General features: G+C 39.2%; 1 long non-coding RNA gene across 1 annotated transcript in view; it reads left to right on the top strand.

The window, feature by feature from the left end:
- LOC134343647 (uncharacterized) overlaps nt 1-11,584 on the top strand; it is a 72,770-nt gene extending 61,186 nt beyond the window's left edge. Inside the window, exon 3 of the long non-coding RNA XR_010017303.1 lies at nt 11,461-11,584. This is a non-coding gene — a long non-coding RNA (uncharacterized LOC134343647). The remainder of the gene's footprint in view (nt 1-11,460) is intronic.
- Nucleotides 11,585-15,473: the final 3,889 nt, after the last annotated feature.

The following is a 15,473-nucleotide window of genomic DNA, read 5'->3' as shown; positions in this document are numbered from 1 at the left end:
ATTTGAGTTACTGTCATCTTGAACCAGTCTGGCCATTCTCCTCTGACCTGTCTCACTAACATGGAATTATTGCCCACAGAACTGCTGAACATTGTCAGCTTTTCTTGTTTCTTTTACACACCATTCTCTGTAAACTCGAGAAATTCCCAAGAGATCATTAGTTGAGATACTCATACCACCCTGTCTGCCACCAACAATCATTCCACGGTCAAAGTCACTTAGATCATATTTCTTCCCCATTCTGATGTTTTGCCTGAATAACAATGGAACCTCTTGATCACATCTACATACTTTTATGCATTGAGTTGCTGCCAAATAATTGGCTGATTAGATATTTGCATTAACAAGCAGGTGTCCATATGTACCTAATTAAGTGGCTACCGAGTGTCTGTTTTTCCTTGTAAATATTGCTTATTTGGTGCTATGTGTCTTTGATGTTGCTGCAATCAAATTTTTCTTTGCACCTGTGCATATAGGTACTTGACCATATGGCAATAAACTTCACTTTGACTGTAAAACCTAACCCTCAATTTGACTAGGACTGTTTCTACAGCACCAGAATTCTGAATCAACATCAGAAAACTCTTTGGCACCTGGGTTTATTTTTCCCTTGGGTTGTTATTTTCTTAATGCTTAAATAGGATCCACCTAACCACAAATTAGTTGGATTAATGTGTCGGTAAGTGTTCCGACGTGCATATGGAAAGTATTTTTCACACTGCTCATTTTACCAGTTGGGGCAAGCTGATGTGTAAGTCACATTTTACGCTGCTTTTATGCCTTCTAAAAAAAAAGTACTTTGTTAAGAAACTTTTCCTGTTATTTTGGCGTGCCAGCCTCTGAGATAACTTGCTTGAACTTCACTGCTTTTGTCTCTATGCTATGGATTCTGTGCCAAACACTTAAAAAAAAATAATAGAAATTGCTTGCAGTAGAATTATGAATGAAACTCTGTTAAGCCCATGATTTTATTTCAGTCTGTTTCCTGGTCCAGCTGGACTGCTCTACACAGAGCTGGCACGTACTTGAAGAGAAGAATTGCCTCTTTCCATGGTGGTTCCATGATTGTTGGCAGCTTGTTGAGAGCAATGATTCACGGTCAGAGGGCTCAAGCTCTCTCAAAACTGGTCCTTGGGCTTCAGGATTTGCCAGCATACCACTAGTGTGTAGGAGATGCTATGAAGATAACACATATCTTATATGGGGATGATGTCTAACTTGTGTATAGGAGTTAGGACATTATCGTGTAGTTGGTGAGGCCGCACATGGAGTATAGTGTGCAATTCTGATAATTCTCTGATGTAAATATGTCATTAAGTTGAAAAGAGTACCAAGAGGATTTAAAAGTCAAGGTCAAATGTGAGTTTATTGTCACATGCACAAGTTCATGTATACACAGGTCCAATGAAAAACATGCTTTCAGTAGCATTACTAACACATAGTCCAGGCAGAACTTACAAGAATGCTGCTAGCACTCGAGGGCTTGAGTGATAAAGAGAGGTTGGGCAGGCTAGGGCTTTGAGGGACAACTCCTTCCCTCAGAGGGTGGTGCATATATGGGATGAGCTGCCAAGTACAAAAACCACATCTAAAAGACACTTGGACAGGTACATGAAAGGCTTCAAAGTTGATTTTAATATCATATATAGAAGTATGTGTACTATAAGTGAAGTGAAAAACATACTTGCAGCACAGGCTCACAGCATTAGGAACAGCATATCCAGAATAAATAAAACATAATTTAAACATAAATTATGCAAGATCATATAAGAAAGAACATTATTAGAACCAAAATAAACAAACTTCATAGTAGTCCGAAGATATGAAAGCTTGAAGGAAAGTAACTGGTTCTTGAACCTGGTAGTGCAGGACTTCAGGCTTCTGGGCCTCTTGCATGATGCTAGACCAGACAGCATGGCCTGGATAGTTGACTCTTTGATGATAGATGTAATCTTCTTGAAGAACTACCTCGTGGAGATGCTACCAATGATGTGGAGGGATGTTTATGTGATGTACTGGGCTGAGTCCACTATATTCCTGCATATTCAAATTGCCAGACAAGACCTTGATGCAACTAGTCAGGATATCCAAAAGAGTACTGTACACTTTGAGTTCTTCTTTATCTATACTGTTGAGAGTTGAGTTTAATGTCATATTCAAATTTCACATTTATCTTCTTCAGATGTATTGCTGAAAATTGAGTTTGCCGTCATATGCAGTACATATATTCATAATGACACAATCAAATTTCAACAGTATACTTCAAGAAGTCTGTTACACTGTTTGATGACAAACTGAACCTCCTTTACTGTCGAAGAAAGTGAAGATACTAACACATCCTCTTCCTCACTGCATCTATGTCCTGAACCTGGGACAAGTCATCTGATTTGTTAACGTTTCGGAATTTGGCAAAACATGGGGAAATAGAATAAGCTTATAAGAGCATCTTGGATGACTTGGATAGGCTGGGCCTGTTTCTGTGCTGTGTTACTTTATGGAACTTTAACACTAACTCCCTTACTGTTATAATCATCCTGGAAAGCTGTCTCATTCACCTGTAATTCAAAATAGTGAGGCGCTTGGCAGCTGAGGGAGAGCAGGACAAGGTTTTAGTGAGGGGGGAGAGCTGGTAATTATTGCATTCCTGCTCCTGGCACCATATCAAGAAATCCCATATTCACTAACTTATTTTTTTAGGGTGAGATCTCCCACTGGTCATTCCTAACTTATAAAATGCAGCAATCCAATTACATATTTTAGTTTGCATAATCCTCATTTGAATACATCCTTCTGGAATTATGTTGTTCCTTGGCAGATGTTTGTCCACTTTACCGAAGGCCATTGTTCTTTCTCCTCTGTCCCCTTAGTGCTGACATCCTAATTGCAAGGGTGAATCTCTCATTGCGATCCCATTGCCGATAAATCTTACTGATGACAGAAAAATTAGTAGGAGGCTCTATTGTGAGGAGGTCAAAAGGAAGCAGTAATGGGATATAGTAAGGCTAAGTGAGTGAGTGGGACAGATTTTGCAAGTAGTACATAATTGTTGAAGTTCGCTATATTAAAGGAAAAATTAAAAAAATACTAACACAATGAGTAATTAGAAAAACAATCAGAACGTCATTGCTTATGTGAGGGAATTTGAATACTAAAATAAAACCGATATGTTTCAGTTATATAGGGCACTGGTGAGTCAACATCTGCATTAATAATAGGCATCCGTTAGTCGTCTCATGAGACCATGGATTTGCACCTTGGAAGGTTACCCGGGAACAGGCCTGGGCAAGGTTGTATGGAAGACCCAGCAGTTGCCCATGCCGCAAGTCTCCCCTCTCCACATCACTGATGTTGTCCAAGGGAAGGGCATTAGGACCCGTACAGCTTGGCACTGGTGTCGTCGCAGAGCAATGTGTGGTTAAGTGCCTTGCTCAAGGACACACACGCCGCCTCAGCCAAGGTTCGAATGCCTAGACGAACGCCTTAACCACTTGGCCATGCGCCAACACACATTAGTGCATTGGAAATGATTCAAAGAAGGTTCATTACAATTCCTAGAATGAGTGTGAAGGCCTACAAGGAAAGGTTGGACAGGAAAGGCTTCCATTCACTGGTGTTTAGAAGAATGAAAAATGACAATTAAATATGTAAGATGCTGGCTGGCCATGACAAGTTGGATTTAGAAAGGATATTTCTTCATTAGAATTAGGAATCACAGTTTAGAAATAAATACCCATCCTTCCAAAATGTGATGTCTGGAAATAGATGCAACATTGTTGACAAAAGAAATTTCAAATGCTGGAATCTGGAGCAACAAACACTCTGCTGAAGGAACTCACAGTGAGCAGACACAGTGACTAGAAAGAAACAGTCGATATTTTGGTTCAACTCTGATATGTTTCAATAAAATTTATCATGACTTTGTGGTCTTTTTTTGTCTACTAATCTCATCTGCATTTTTAAACACTTTCTAAAACACTTTCTGAACAGAGAAAATTGCAGGACAGTTTAGGGAAGTGTTTAAATAACATCAGATTTTTTAACAGGCCCTTCAGGTGAGACAAAGATTCACGTGCACCTTCTCCAACCTCTACCGCATTTGGTATTCTTGATGTTATCGCCTCTACATTAGCAAGACCAAGCCAATAAGGTGATTAAAAAATAAATCACCTCCTAGGTGACCAACTCACAGAGCACCTTTCACAACGACTATCCCAAGTTACTATTTGCGTGTCTTTGCAACTCCCCTTCTTGGTTTCCCAAAGACCTATTGCAGTATATATCACACCTAGTCTGTATCTGTACAGATGCGGCATTACTGAATTTCGATGCCACATTTCCTTACGATGCTTGGTGATGTGCTCCAGATAACCATTAACTCCTTCCTAAGCAGTTATTTCATGCAGCCCTGAATGCTAGCTTGTACCTCAGGCAAATGAGCATTATTAGCAGGCCTGGCAGTTAGTATCATCAAGCTACCTGAGATGTTAGGCACCACAACAGAGCCTAATTTTATCCTCCTTTTGGTATCCATAGAGGGTAACTTGCAGGAGGCTTGAAATTACAATCAGTGCTTTCATCATTCTCTGAGAATGGGAAATAAATTACCTCCTGGGCTGTGTTGACATTAATCAGGTAACTCGGCACAGATTAGGGTTCATTTTTACACCATACCTAATCCATTTGTCACATCTACACACTAAACAAGCTTAGTGAACCATTATGTGGCTCCATGTTGACAAGCTTTGAAATTACGATATGAAAACCTTCAGTGAAATGGTTTCTCTCTCATGCATACAATGTGTTTTATTAAAATTATGACATCGCAATGTAAGTACTCGAGTGACTTTCTCAGAGAAAATAATTCTCCCACACTGCACACAGACAGCAAGCCCAACCATTTATCTTCAGATGACATTTGAGTAATCACATGGTTTTGCAAAATATTTAATCTGAACATTGGTTTAGGTAAATAAAGTTGATAGCTGAGCAATTATTTTGTGCCTGTGTTTATGAAAGTCAAAGCAATGTATTAAGCCTACAGTTAATCCATCCTTTCAAAGCAGAAATTTTTGGTGGCAAGTTTGAGTGTCGTGCATGTTATGGTTGTATGAATAAGGTGGCCAGACAACATACAATGAGTATGATATCTGTGTGTGAGGATTCTACAGAAAATAAATGGCAGGAACACAGTCCTCCACAAATATTATTTGTTTGTGATAATGTTAATCTCTAAACTCTTTAATTCTAGATTATTTAATTTCTTGAATTTGCCCAGTTATCATGGTGATACATGAACACTTGCACTCAGAGCAGCGGTTAAGTTGTTAGGTACTGATACAATAACTTTACTACATTGACATAACCAGTGTCTATTTGCAGTGTCAGGTGTAGCCACCCAGTTTTGAATGAGTTACCATCATTATTCCAATCAAAACATCCATGACTTCAAAGACCGTGTGATTTATAAAATTAATCCACTTGTATGATCTTCAGGAAGAAACCAAAACATCAATATGGCAATTTATTAAACATACATTGGTTAGCATAAGAAATTAACTGCTCATTCTGTTGCTTTCTTTAACTTGGAGAAACCTTGGCAGCAAGTGAAATCTAACTCTTAAGCAACCACTGTAACAGCTGGACAGGGTAATGGGAAATATACACACAGTGACCATTTTATTAGGTACCTCCGATACTGAAGATGGTGGCCACTGAGTGTATGTTCAAACTCTTCTGCTGCTCTATTCCATCCACTTCAAGGTTCAACGTGCTGTGCAGTTAGAGATGCTCTTCAGCACCCCACTATTTCAATGCTCTCATTAGTAAGGCCTTGTCATCCACAGGACTACTGCTCACTTGATGCTCTTTTCTTAGTTTTTTGCACCATCCTCTGTAAACTCTAGAGATGTTGAGCGTGGAGATCGCAAGAGATCAGCGGTTTCTGAAATATTGAAACCACCTTGTCGGGCACCACCAATCCTTTCAGAGTCAAAGTCATTTTGATCACATTTCTTCCCCATTCTGATATTTGGTCTGAACCACAACCGAAACTCCTCAACATGTCTGCATTGAGTTGCTGCTGCATGATTGGCTAATTAGGTTCTTGCATTATCGAGCAGGTGTGCAGTTGTAACTAATAAAATAGCCACAGAGCATAAAGGACATCAAGTCGAGGAAGTTAAAGTAGTTAAGCTTGGTTAACCAGAGAGTCACATGGCATAGAAATAAATGCATTTACACAAATCCCATTTTATTCTCCCTATATTTCCATCAACTCCTCTGCGCTTTTACAATCTGAATGTCAGTATGTTTGAAACAACAATATATACATTGGAAGGGGGAGCAGTATTTGAAATCTCAGATGTCCATGGAGGAAATATCTATAGCTGTGTCAATACACATGCGGTAACTGGCTTTGCACAACAGAAAAGGATATTTGTTTAGCTTAAAGATAGAAGGCAGTAATGCTCCTATGCGGTCAAGTCAGCATTAACATCATTAATGTTCAGATGTAAAGCTAACCCTGAGACTACCCTCCAATTCAGAACAATCACAGGCTTCCTCGGGTGTTATCTCTGTTAACCATAACAACTATTCCTGTATTGTCTCTGTGAATTTGTTTTAATTATGTCCTGTTTTATTCTGTGAATGTGTTTCCATTAGAAACTGTCACAGTTACTCAAATTTAATAGGAGCACTTAAACAGAAAGACTGCATTCAATCTTTTTTCCGAATGAAACTTGGATCTCCTCGTAAAAAAACAGTGGGATTATTTTTGTACACCTTTATATTGGGTGGATTTTTCCCATCCTGTGTATCTCAAGAGTTAAAGGAAAACAAAATGGCAATTTCCCTTGTTCTTTCTTATCTAAATTTTGTACTTGATTGCCTATCCCATTGACTAATCACTTAAAATGCATGGAAACTTAATTGCAATACCTTATGTAATTAATATGTCATATTAATATGGCAAGTAATAAATCCATTAATCTGCACTGTACACTTTTAGACAATTTACAAAATGTAATATGGTCAATTCTGTTCAAAACAATTGGACACTTTTTTTGTCTAAAAGCTGAACTAGTCTATTTCTTTCTATACCAGAGTTGAGCCGTGTATTTTTATTTACAAATAAGAGGCCATTCACCCCAACAAGTCCTTGATGGTTCTCAAAGCAATCCCATTGATTCCATTCACCCAGTTCATTTCCATATAACCTGTTCTCTCATGAAAGGCAAGGATAAAGCGTAGGATACCATCAATGGTCGTGCCCTTCATAGCATTGAAGTAGAGAGAGATCTTACCCAAGTCTATGGTTCACTGAAAGTGGCTACAAAAGGAAAAGGCGGTAAAGAAGGTGTTTCACATGCTTGCCTTCATTGGTAGGGGTGTTGAGTGCAAGAGTAAGAAAGTCATGATGCAGCTACTGTATATACAACTTTTATCAGACCAGACTTGGAATATTGTTTATAGTTCTGCTCACCTCTAAACAGGAAGGGTATGGAGACTATGTAAAAGATGCAGAAGAGGTTTATCAGGATGGTGCCTGGATTTGAAGGTATGAGTTATAAGGAGAGGTTGGATAAGCTTGGTTTCTTCTCCATATACCATCAGAGACTGAGAAAAGACTTGATAAAGGTTTTTAAATTCAAGACATAGGATAAACAGAACCTTTTCCCCAAGGTAGAAGTGTCAAACTCCAGAGGTCATGTTTTTAAGGTTAGAGGGGAGGAAGTTCAAAGGTGATGGGAGGAGAAAGGTTTTATGTAGAGCTGTCAGTGCCTGAAATGGGTTACCAGGAGTAGTGCCAGAAGCAGGCATTTTGGACTGATCCTGAACTTTTCTTTCCCCATCCCTGTGGTGAAGCCTATCATCACCTATCTCAACCTCATCAGCCAATCTCCAGTCACATCTCTCTGCAATTTGTTGATTCCAGGGATGAAGGGGTTAACCTATGAGGAGAGATTGAGTTGCCTGGGACTATACTCTCTGGAATTCAGAAGAATGAGAGGGGATCTTATAGAAACATACAAAATTTTGAAAGAGATAGATAAGATAGAAGTAGCAAAGTTGTTTCCATTGGTAGGTGAGACTAGAACTGGAGGACATTGCCTCAAGATTCGGGGAGAAGATTTAGGATGGAGATGAGGAGAAACTGTTTTTCCCAGAGAGTGGTGAATCTGTGGAATTCTCTGCCCAGGAAGCAGTTGAGGCTTCTTCACTAAATATATTTAAGATACAGTTAGATAGATGTTTACATAGTAGGGGAATAAAGGGTTTTGGGGAAAAGGCAGGTAGATGGAGCTGAGTTTACGGACAGATCAGCCATGATCTTATTGAATGGCAGGGCAGGCTCAATGGGCCGGATGGCCTACTCCTGCACCTATTTCTTATGTTCTTATGCACAGACCCCACTCACTCCCAAGTAACTTGGATGTTGATCTATGAGAAAAAAAAATCTTTTGGTCTTTCCCCCACCCAACATCTATGGGGCCCTCTCTTCATGACCCAGAGAAATACTGCCTTTTTGCCTTCACCAAGTTCTCAAAGGTAGTGTGCAGAAAGGAAAGGCAGATAGCAAGACCCATTCTATCCTGCCCTGTGCTTTGGAACTCCTGTTCCACAGATATCTGCAGTAGCAGCCTTCTGAACAAAGCGGTTGTTGTTCAGCGTGTCACCCATTTATTCAAGTAACCATGTGCCATACAATTTCCAGGCTTTGGCATCTTAAGTAGTCATGAGCTCTGCATGCAATTCGAATTAAGGTCACATTTTGGCCCATTTACTAGAACAGTTTAAAGTTTTCCAACAATACATTTATACATGCACTTCAGTATGTTCTTAATCATCTCAAAGTTCTTTGAGGCTTACTGAAGTCACTAATGATCCTATAGATATGCAAATCATCATTTTCTTCCTATGTAGAAATCAATGGACATCACTAATGCCCTACATTAGCAGTGTTCAATACTGCTCTTTAAAATGGAACGTCCAGCTTCTGTGTTTATATTTTCCCAGATGATTTTCCTTTAAGGTGCATGGTGATGTTCTTAATATATTAGACCTTGCAGATGGGAGAGAATCACTAAACTTGGAAAGCCCCTTTTTGCGATTGACTTCATTTTTCACTAAAGTGATTGGAGTTTGTAAAATCCTTAGGAGTGACTATATTTGCAGGAAAGATTATGAATATCAAACTTCAAAAGTTCAAAGTAAATTTTACTATCAAAGTACATATACAACGTTGAGATTCATTTTTATGTGAGCATACTCAGCATATCCATAGAATAATAACTATATCAGGATCAATGAAAGATCAACCAGATTGGATTGAATGTTATAAAACTTAGATTCAACCTTTATTAATTACAGCTTATTTTTATTATTACTTCTTTTCACAAAAGGTATGGTTTGCAAAACAAACTTGAACCATAAAAGAGGTATAGGAATTGATTTACACTTCACAATTAAAACAAGCTTTCTGTGCTTGTGTGCAGATCTGTGTGGTTTAGCCACACTTTGAAGTTAAATGATCTATGGTTTAACTAATTTAGATTCCGATTCATTTATTTATCATATGCACATCAAAACATTTAGTAAAGTGTATTCCCATTCCCATTCTGACATGTCTATCCATGGCCTCCTCTACTGTAAAGATGAAGCCACACTCAGGTTGGAGGAACAACACCTTATATTCTGTCTGGGTAGCCTCCAACCTGATGGCATGAACATCGACTTCTCTAACTTCCACTAAAGCCCCACCTCCCTCTCGTACCCCATCTGTTACTCATTTTTATGCACACATTCTTTCTCTCACTCTCCTTTTTCTCCCTCTGTCCCTCTGAATATACCTCTTGCCCATCCTCTGGGTCCCCCTCCCTTGTCTTTCTTCCCGGACCTCCTGTCCCATGATCCTCTCGTATCCACTTTTGCCTATCACCTGTCCAGCTCTCGGCTCTATCCCTCCCCCTCCTGTCTTCTCCTATCATTTTGGATCTCCCCCTCCCCCTCCAACTTTCAAATCCCTTACTCACTCTTCCTTCAGTTAGTCTTGACGAAGGGTCTCGGTCTGAAACGTCGACTGTACCTCTTCCTACAGATGCTGCTTGGCCTGCTGCGTTCACCAGCAATTTTGATGTGTGTTGCTTGAATTTCCAGCATCTGCAGAATTCCTGTTGTTAGTAAAGTGTATTGTTTGCATTAACAACCAACACAACATACGGATGTCCTAGAGGCATTTCTCAAGTGTTGTCATACATCCCAATGCCAACATAGACATTTACAAGAACTTTTCATAATACCATTACCATATAATAGGTTCCATAAGGTTGTTATAGCCGGGGGTGGCAATGGGAACAAGCTCCCACTTTCTATTAAATGCTCCCAATGGCGTGTGCTTCAAATAACCTCTGACAACCAAGTCAAGCCCCTAGCCTTCACATGTAGTTTAGCTACTAAGCCGGGCAGAACCATTTCTACTGACATGAAAAGGGGCAAAGGCGGCTACTGGTGCCTTAAAATCCGTCACTTCAGGTAGGTGGGGCTCGCTAGCTGTTATTGGCAGCTCATATAGGAGAAGGAATACTCTGATCTCAAACCTCCGCTGCCTTGTGGCTATACCCACCATGGGGAAGTCTTCAGGAGTAAATTCTGAGAGGAAAATTCCAGAGCTGGATTCCTTAAAGCAGTCCTACATTAATTTCAATGTTGACTGGCAACACCTGTGACATTGCTGGTACCAAACAATAAACAACAGGAATTCTGCAGATGCTGGAAATTCAAGCAACACACATCAAAGTTGCTGGTGAACGCAGCAGGCCAGGCAGCATCTATAGGAAGAGGCGCTGTCGACGTTTCAGGCCGAGACCCTTCGTCAGGACTAACTGAAGGAAGAGTGAGTAAGGAATGCATCTCCCCCTCCCCCTCCAGCTTTCAAATCCCTTACTCACTCTTCCTTCAGTTAGTCCTGAGGAAGGGTCTCGGCCTGAAACGTCGACTGCGCCTCTTCCTATAGATGCTGCCTGGCCTGCTGCGTTCACCAGCAACTTTGATGTGTGTTGCTGGTACCAAACAATGTTGGTTTCTGCCGTTCCTCTGGGTTCATCAGTTGCATGGAGAAGGGGAGCTTGCTACGTGGATAACAGCTGATCTTCATATCATACTGTCCAGGCTTGTGTATCTAGACAATTAGGATGCGATATCCATTGTCAACCCTGGCCGAAGGGGGCCTCAGTGCAGCATCATCTAATGATAAGTAATAAAGTAGAATGTCTCTGTTTCCTGCAGAGAGCTCAGTAACAAAACAACCAAGAGATATGAATTTTCCCCCCCTAAGTTAGACTTAGCATAAGAATGTACACTGCACTCTTAACCCCCACACCCACCACCATAGGAGGTATTCCACTTCCCGAAAAAGCCCTAATTTTAATCTTATCTATTGAAAATTAATATCTTTTTCAGATCCATTTTTGAAGCACTAACTCTTTCAATGGATTGAATGAAGTACTTTTGGTCTACCTATACTACAAAGAGAAACTGAGACTAAGTTCACCATATTACTCTGGGAGACCAGTTATGATTTCAACCAGCTCCATAAATATATCTGAGAAAAAGAACCAAACTTATAGTGAGATACCAATGAAGTACCCTGGATATCATCACAGAGACTATTTACAAAGACCAAGAAATCACACTTGTTTGGATGCCTCTGGTGCAATGGGAAAATCTTTCCTGATTAATCTACTCCTGCCTAAAGTTTGAAGACAAACATGTTTGCCCTAGCCACGTCATCATCGGGCATGGTGTCAATGCATGTGACAGGCAGAAGGGCTGTCCATTTGGCTTTTAAACTCTCTAACAGTGAGAATACAATATTTAATAATTAACAAACTAAAAGACTGTAAATTTATTGCCTGAGATGAAGGTACAGTTACTTACAAAGCAGCTATTGAAGCAGTAGATTAAACATTGCATTCATAAATACAATGATAAATTAATGGGAGGTGTTACTTTAGAACCAGTTAGAGATTTTCATCAAATGCTACCAGTAATTCCATGAGGTACAAAAGCCTGTATTGAAGCATCATATATTTGTGAAAATGCTGCATGTTACCCTTGAAAACCAATATGCAACCATAGATCAGAGTTCAAAGTAAATTTATTTTCAAAGTACACATACGTCACCACATACAACACCACTGAGATTTCTTTTCTTGTGGAGATACACAGTAAATCTAATGAAAAACCACATGAAACACAACAGACAAATGACCAATGTGCAAAAAGACAACAAAATGTGCAAATGCAGAAATAAATAAGTAAAAAATAATAAAAAATAATGAATAAATATTGAGAACATGAGATGAAGAGTCCTTGAAAGCGAGACCATAGGTTGTGGGAAAATTTCAATGATGGGGGGAATTGAAGTTATCCCCTTTAGTTCAAGAGCCTGGTGGCTGTAGGGTAATAACTCTTCCCAAATCTGGTGGTGTAAATCCTGAGGCTGTCGTAGCTTCTTCCTGATGGTAGCAGTGAGAAGAGAGTGTGCCCTAGGTAATGAGGGGTGGTGGGAACTCCTGACGATGGATGCTGCTTTCCTGTGACAATGCTCCATGTAGATATGCTCAATGGTGGGGAGGATCTTACTCATGATGGACTGGGCCATGTCAACTACCTTTGGTAGGATTTTCTGTTCAAGGGCATTGGTGTTTCCGTACCAGGCTGTGATGCAGTCAGTCAATATACTCTCCACCACACATCTATAGAAGTTCGTTAAGTTTTACGTATAATGCTGAATATTTGCCAGCTCCTTATGGAAGTACAGTCACAGCTGTGCCTTCTTCATAATTGCACTTATGTGCAGGGTCCTCAGAAATGATAACACTGAGGAAATTAAAGTTGCTGGCCCTCTCCACTTCTGATCTCCTGATTAGGACTGGCTCATGGACCTCTGGTTTCCTCTTCCTGTCAGCTCCTTGGTCTTGATGACATTAAGTAAGAGGGTGTTTTGTGACACCACTACAATATAAAAGAAAAGTACTAATAATAAATAAATGATAAATATTGAGAACATAAGATGAAGAGTCTTTGAAAGAGTGTCCATAAGTTATGGGAACAGTTCAGTAATGGGGCGAGTGAAGTCGTATGGTTTTCCCCTCTGGTTCAAGAGCCTGATAGTTGAGGTAGGTGATCCATCTGCTAGAGTGTTTGCTTTGTATTTACTCAGATTAAGAAATGAGGAAATTAAATTTCATGATCCAACAGGAATGATTTTGACAAAAAAGACTCAGGCGAGTTGCTGCATCAGTTAATGATCCAATACAAATTGTTTTCCCAAGTGTCAATGAACCCCATTTTTGAACTCGCAGTATCTGTGCGAAAGAGCAAATTTACCACCGTAGAGTGACACAGTGAATAATGACCTTCTTCCAAAATATCCTGGATAACCTGTACAATATAAATTTATTGACAATGTGACAAACATTGATGAGATTGTATATTTTCATATTGAAGTTTTAAACACTCTGCCACCATCTGGTGTGCAATCACATAAACTTAAACTTGAAAAAGGAACTCAAATCATGTTACTCAGGAGTTTGGATCCAGCAGTACTATGCAACATACGATATATTAGTTCAAAACAATCCTACCACGCGTAGGTCAGGCTACAATAATAACTGGTAATGTTGGTGAGGAAAAAACCTTAATCCTTTGGATGCCAATTATCCCATTTGCCCTGTCTTTTTAATTCAGATGACTTCTGTTCCCTGTTCAACAAAGCACAAAAACAATCAATTTAAGTTCTTGGTCTTAATCTTGAAGTTCAATGCTTTTCCCATGGTCAGTTATATATTGGTTGCCCATATTTGAAAATGAAAATAATCCATACATTTTTAGACCTGATTCAAAAGAAAGAAATACAGATGACCTTGCATCCTTTCAAAGTGGGAATGGGGGTTTGAGGGAAAGAACTGCATTCCAATAAAAATTAGCTTCTATCCCACTGATATAAGGCAATTAAATGATTCCCTTGTATGATATGGTGGACCTTGACTTCATAATCTACCTCATTTTGATTGTGCATCTTATTATCTACCTTCTCTTCACTTTCTCTGTAGCATACTGTTAATTGTTTTACCGTGTTACACCTCAGTGCACTGTGTAATGATTTGATCTGTATAAATTGCATACAAGACAAGCTTTTCATTGTATTTCAGTACATGTGACAGTAATAAACCAATTCCAAGTAGTCTACAGTACATTATGATTTTCTGTAGTGCAAAGTTGCATCATCTACTCACACGTCATGAAATACGAATTGAAAATAAAAATAAATTTTGTGTTTGTTTATTTACTTTTCTTCCCATTGCTCACACAAGAGAGAATTTTATTCTAGTATCTAAAAATTTTAGGTAGTGCTTTGAGAAATCTGTGAGGATAAATTTCCATTACCCGACTAGTGGGAATACAGTGATCATCTTTTTGTGTATTCTGAAGCATTTCAATATTGCAATGAAGTAAACTTACACAATGTGCAAAGATACATACCTATTTAAAGAGAACTACGTTAAATGCAATTTTTGTACCCATACTGTATTTATTTCAGTATTAGTGTATTCTGGATAAATGGGCCATCAGTTAATTGGGTCAGCTGTTTATCTGGACAACTCTCAAAGAACAAAATCAAAATCAAGAAAATAGCTGGGATTAACTTTGTTTATCTGGGACAACATAACGCTTAATTGGGGCAGGAGACGGTTGCCAAACAGTTTCTAACTAGCGTCAGTTGTGTGCACTTGTGTGACTGTTAGACACAACGTTGTGCTTCGAGCGCTTGATTTTTTTTATACCATGAAGCTTCGGCTAACTGGGACAGCCACTGAACTGGGCCGAAATGTACTGGTCCCAATGTGTCCAAATTAACTGTATTTTTATCAGCAATTTTAGTTAACCTACATAATTTCAATTTTTTAAAATTGTATTACTCATGGAATAGTTATATTTTTAAGTTAGATGGTGTTTAATTTACCAAGGGTGGTATAAAATCCATCTGCATGGAAATATATCTAAACATCATGAATGCCAGAATAATAATCACTTCGCCCATCGACTCTGCTCCACTGTTCAATAATGACTGATGTATTACCCCTCTCAAACACACTCTCCTGCCTTTTCCTTGTAACCTTTGACGCACTAACTAACCAAGAACCTATCAACCACTGGTTTAAATGTACACAATGACTTGGCTTTCACAGCCATCCAATAAATTCCACAGATTCACTACCCTCTGGCTAAAGAAATTCCTTCTCATCTCTTTTTTAAATGGACTTCCCTCTATTCTAAGGTTATGCCCTTTAGTCCTACACTCACCTACAAAAGGGAACATCCCCTCTGCATCTACTCTATCTTGGCCTTTCAATATTTAATGTATTTCTTGAGATCACCCTTCCCCATTTTTCTAAACTCCAGTAAGC

Source organism: Mobula hypostoma, chromosome 3, assembly GCF_963921235.1.
Source record: "Mobula hypostoma chromosome 3, sMobHyp1.1, whole genome shotgun sequence".
NCBI lineage: Eukaryota > Metazoa > Chordata > Chondrichthyes > Myliobatiformes > Myliobatidae > Mobula > Mobula hypostoma.
This window is presented reverse-complemented; position numbering and strand designations above follow the sequence as displayed.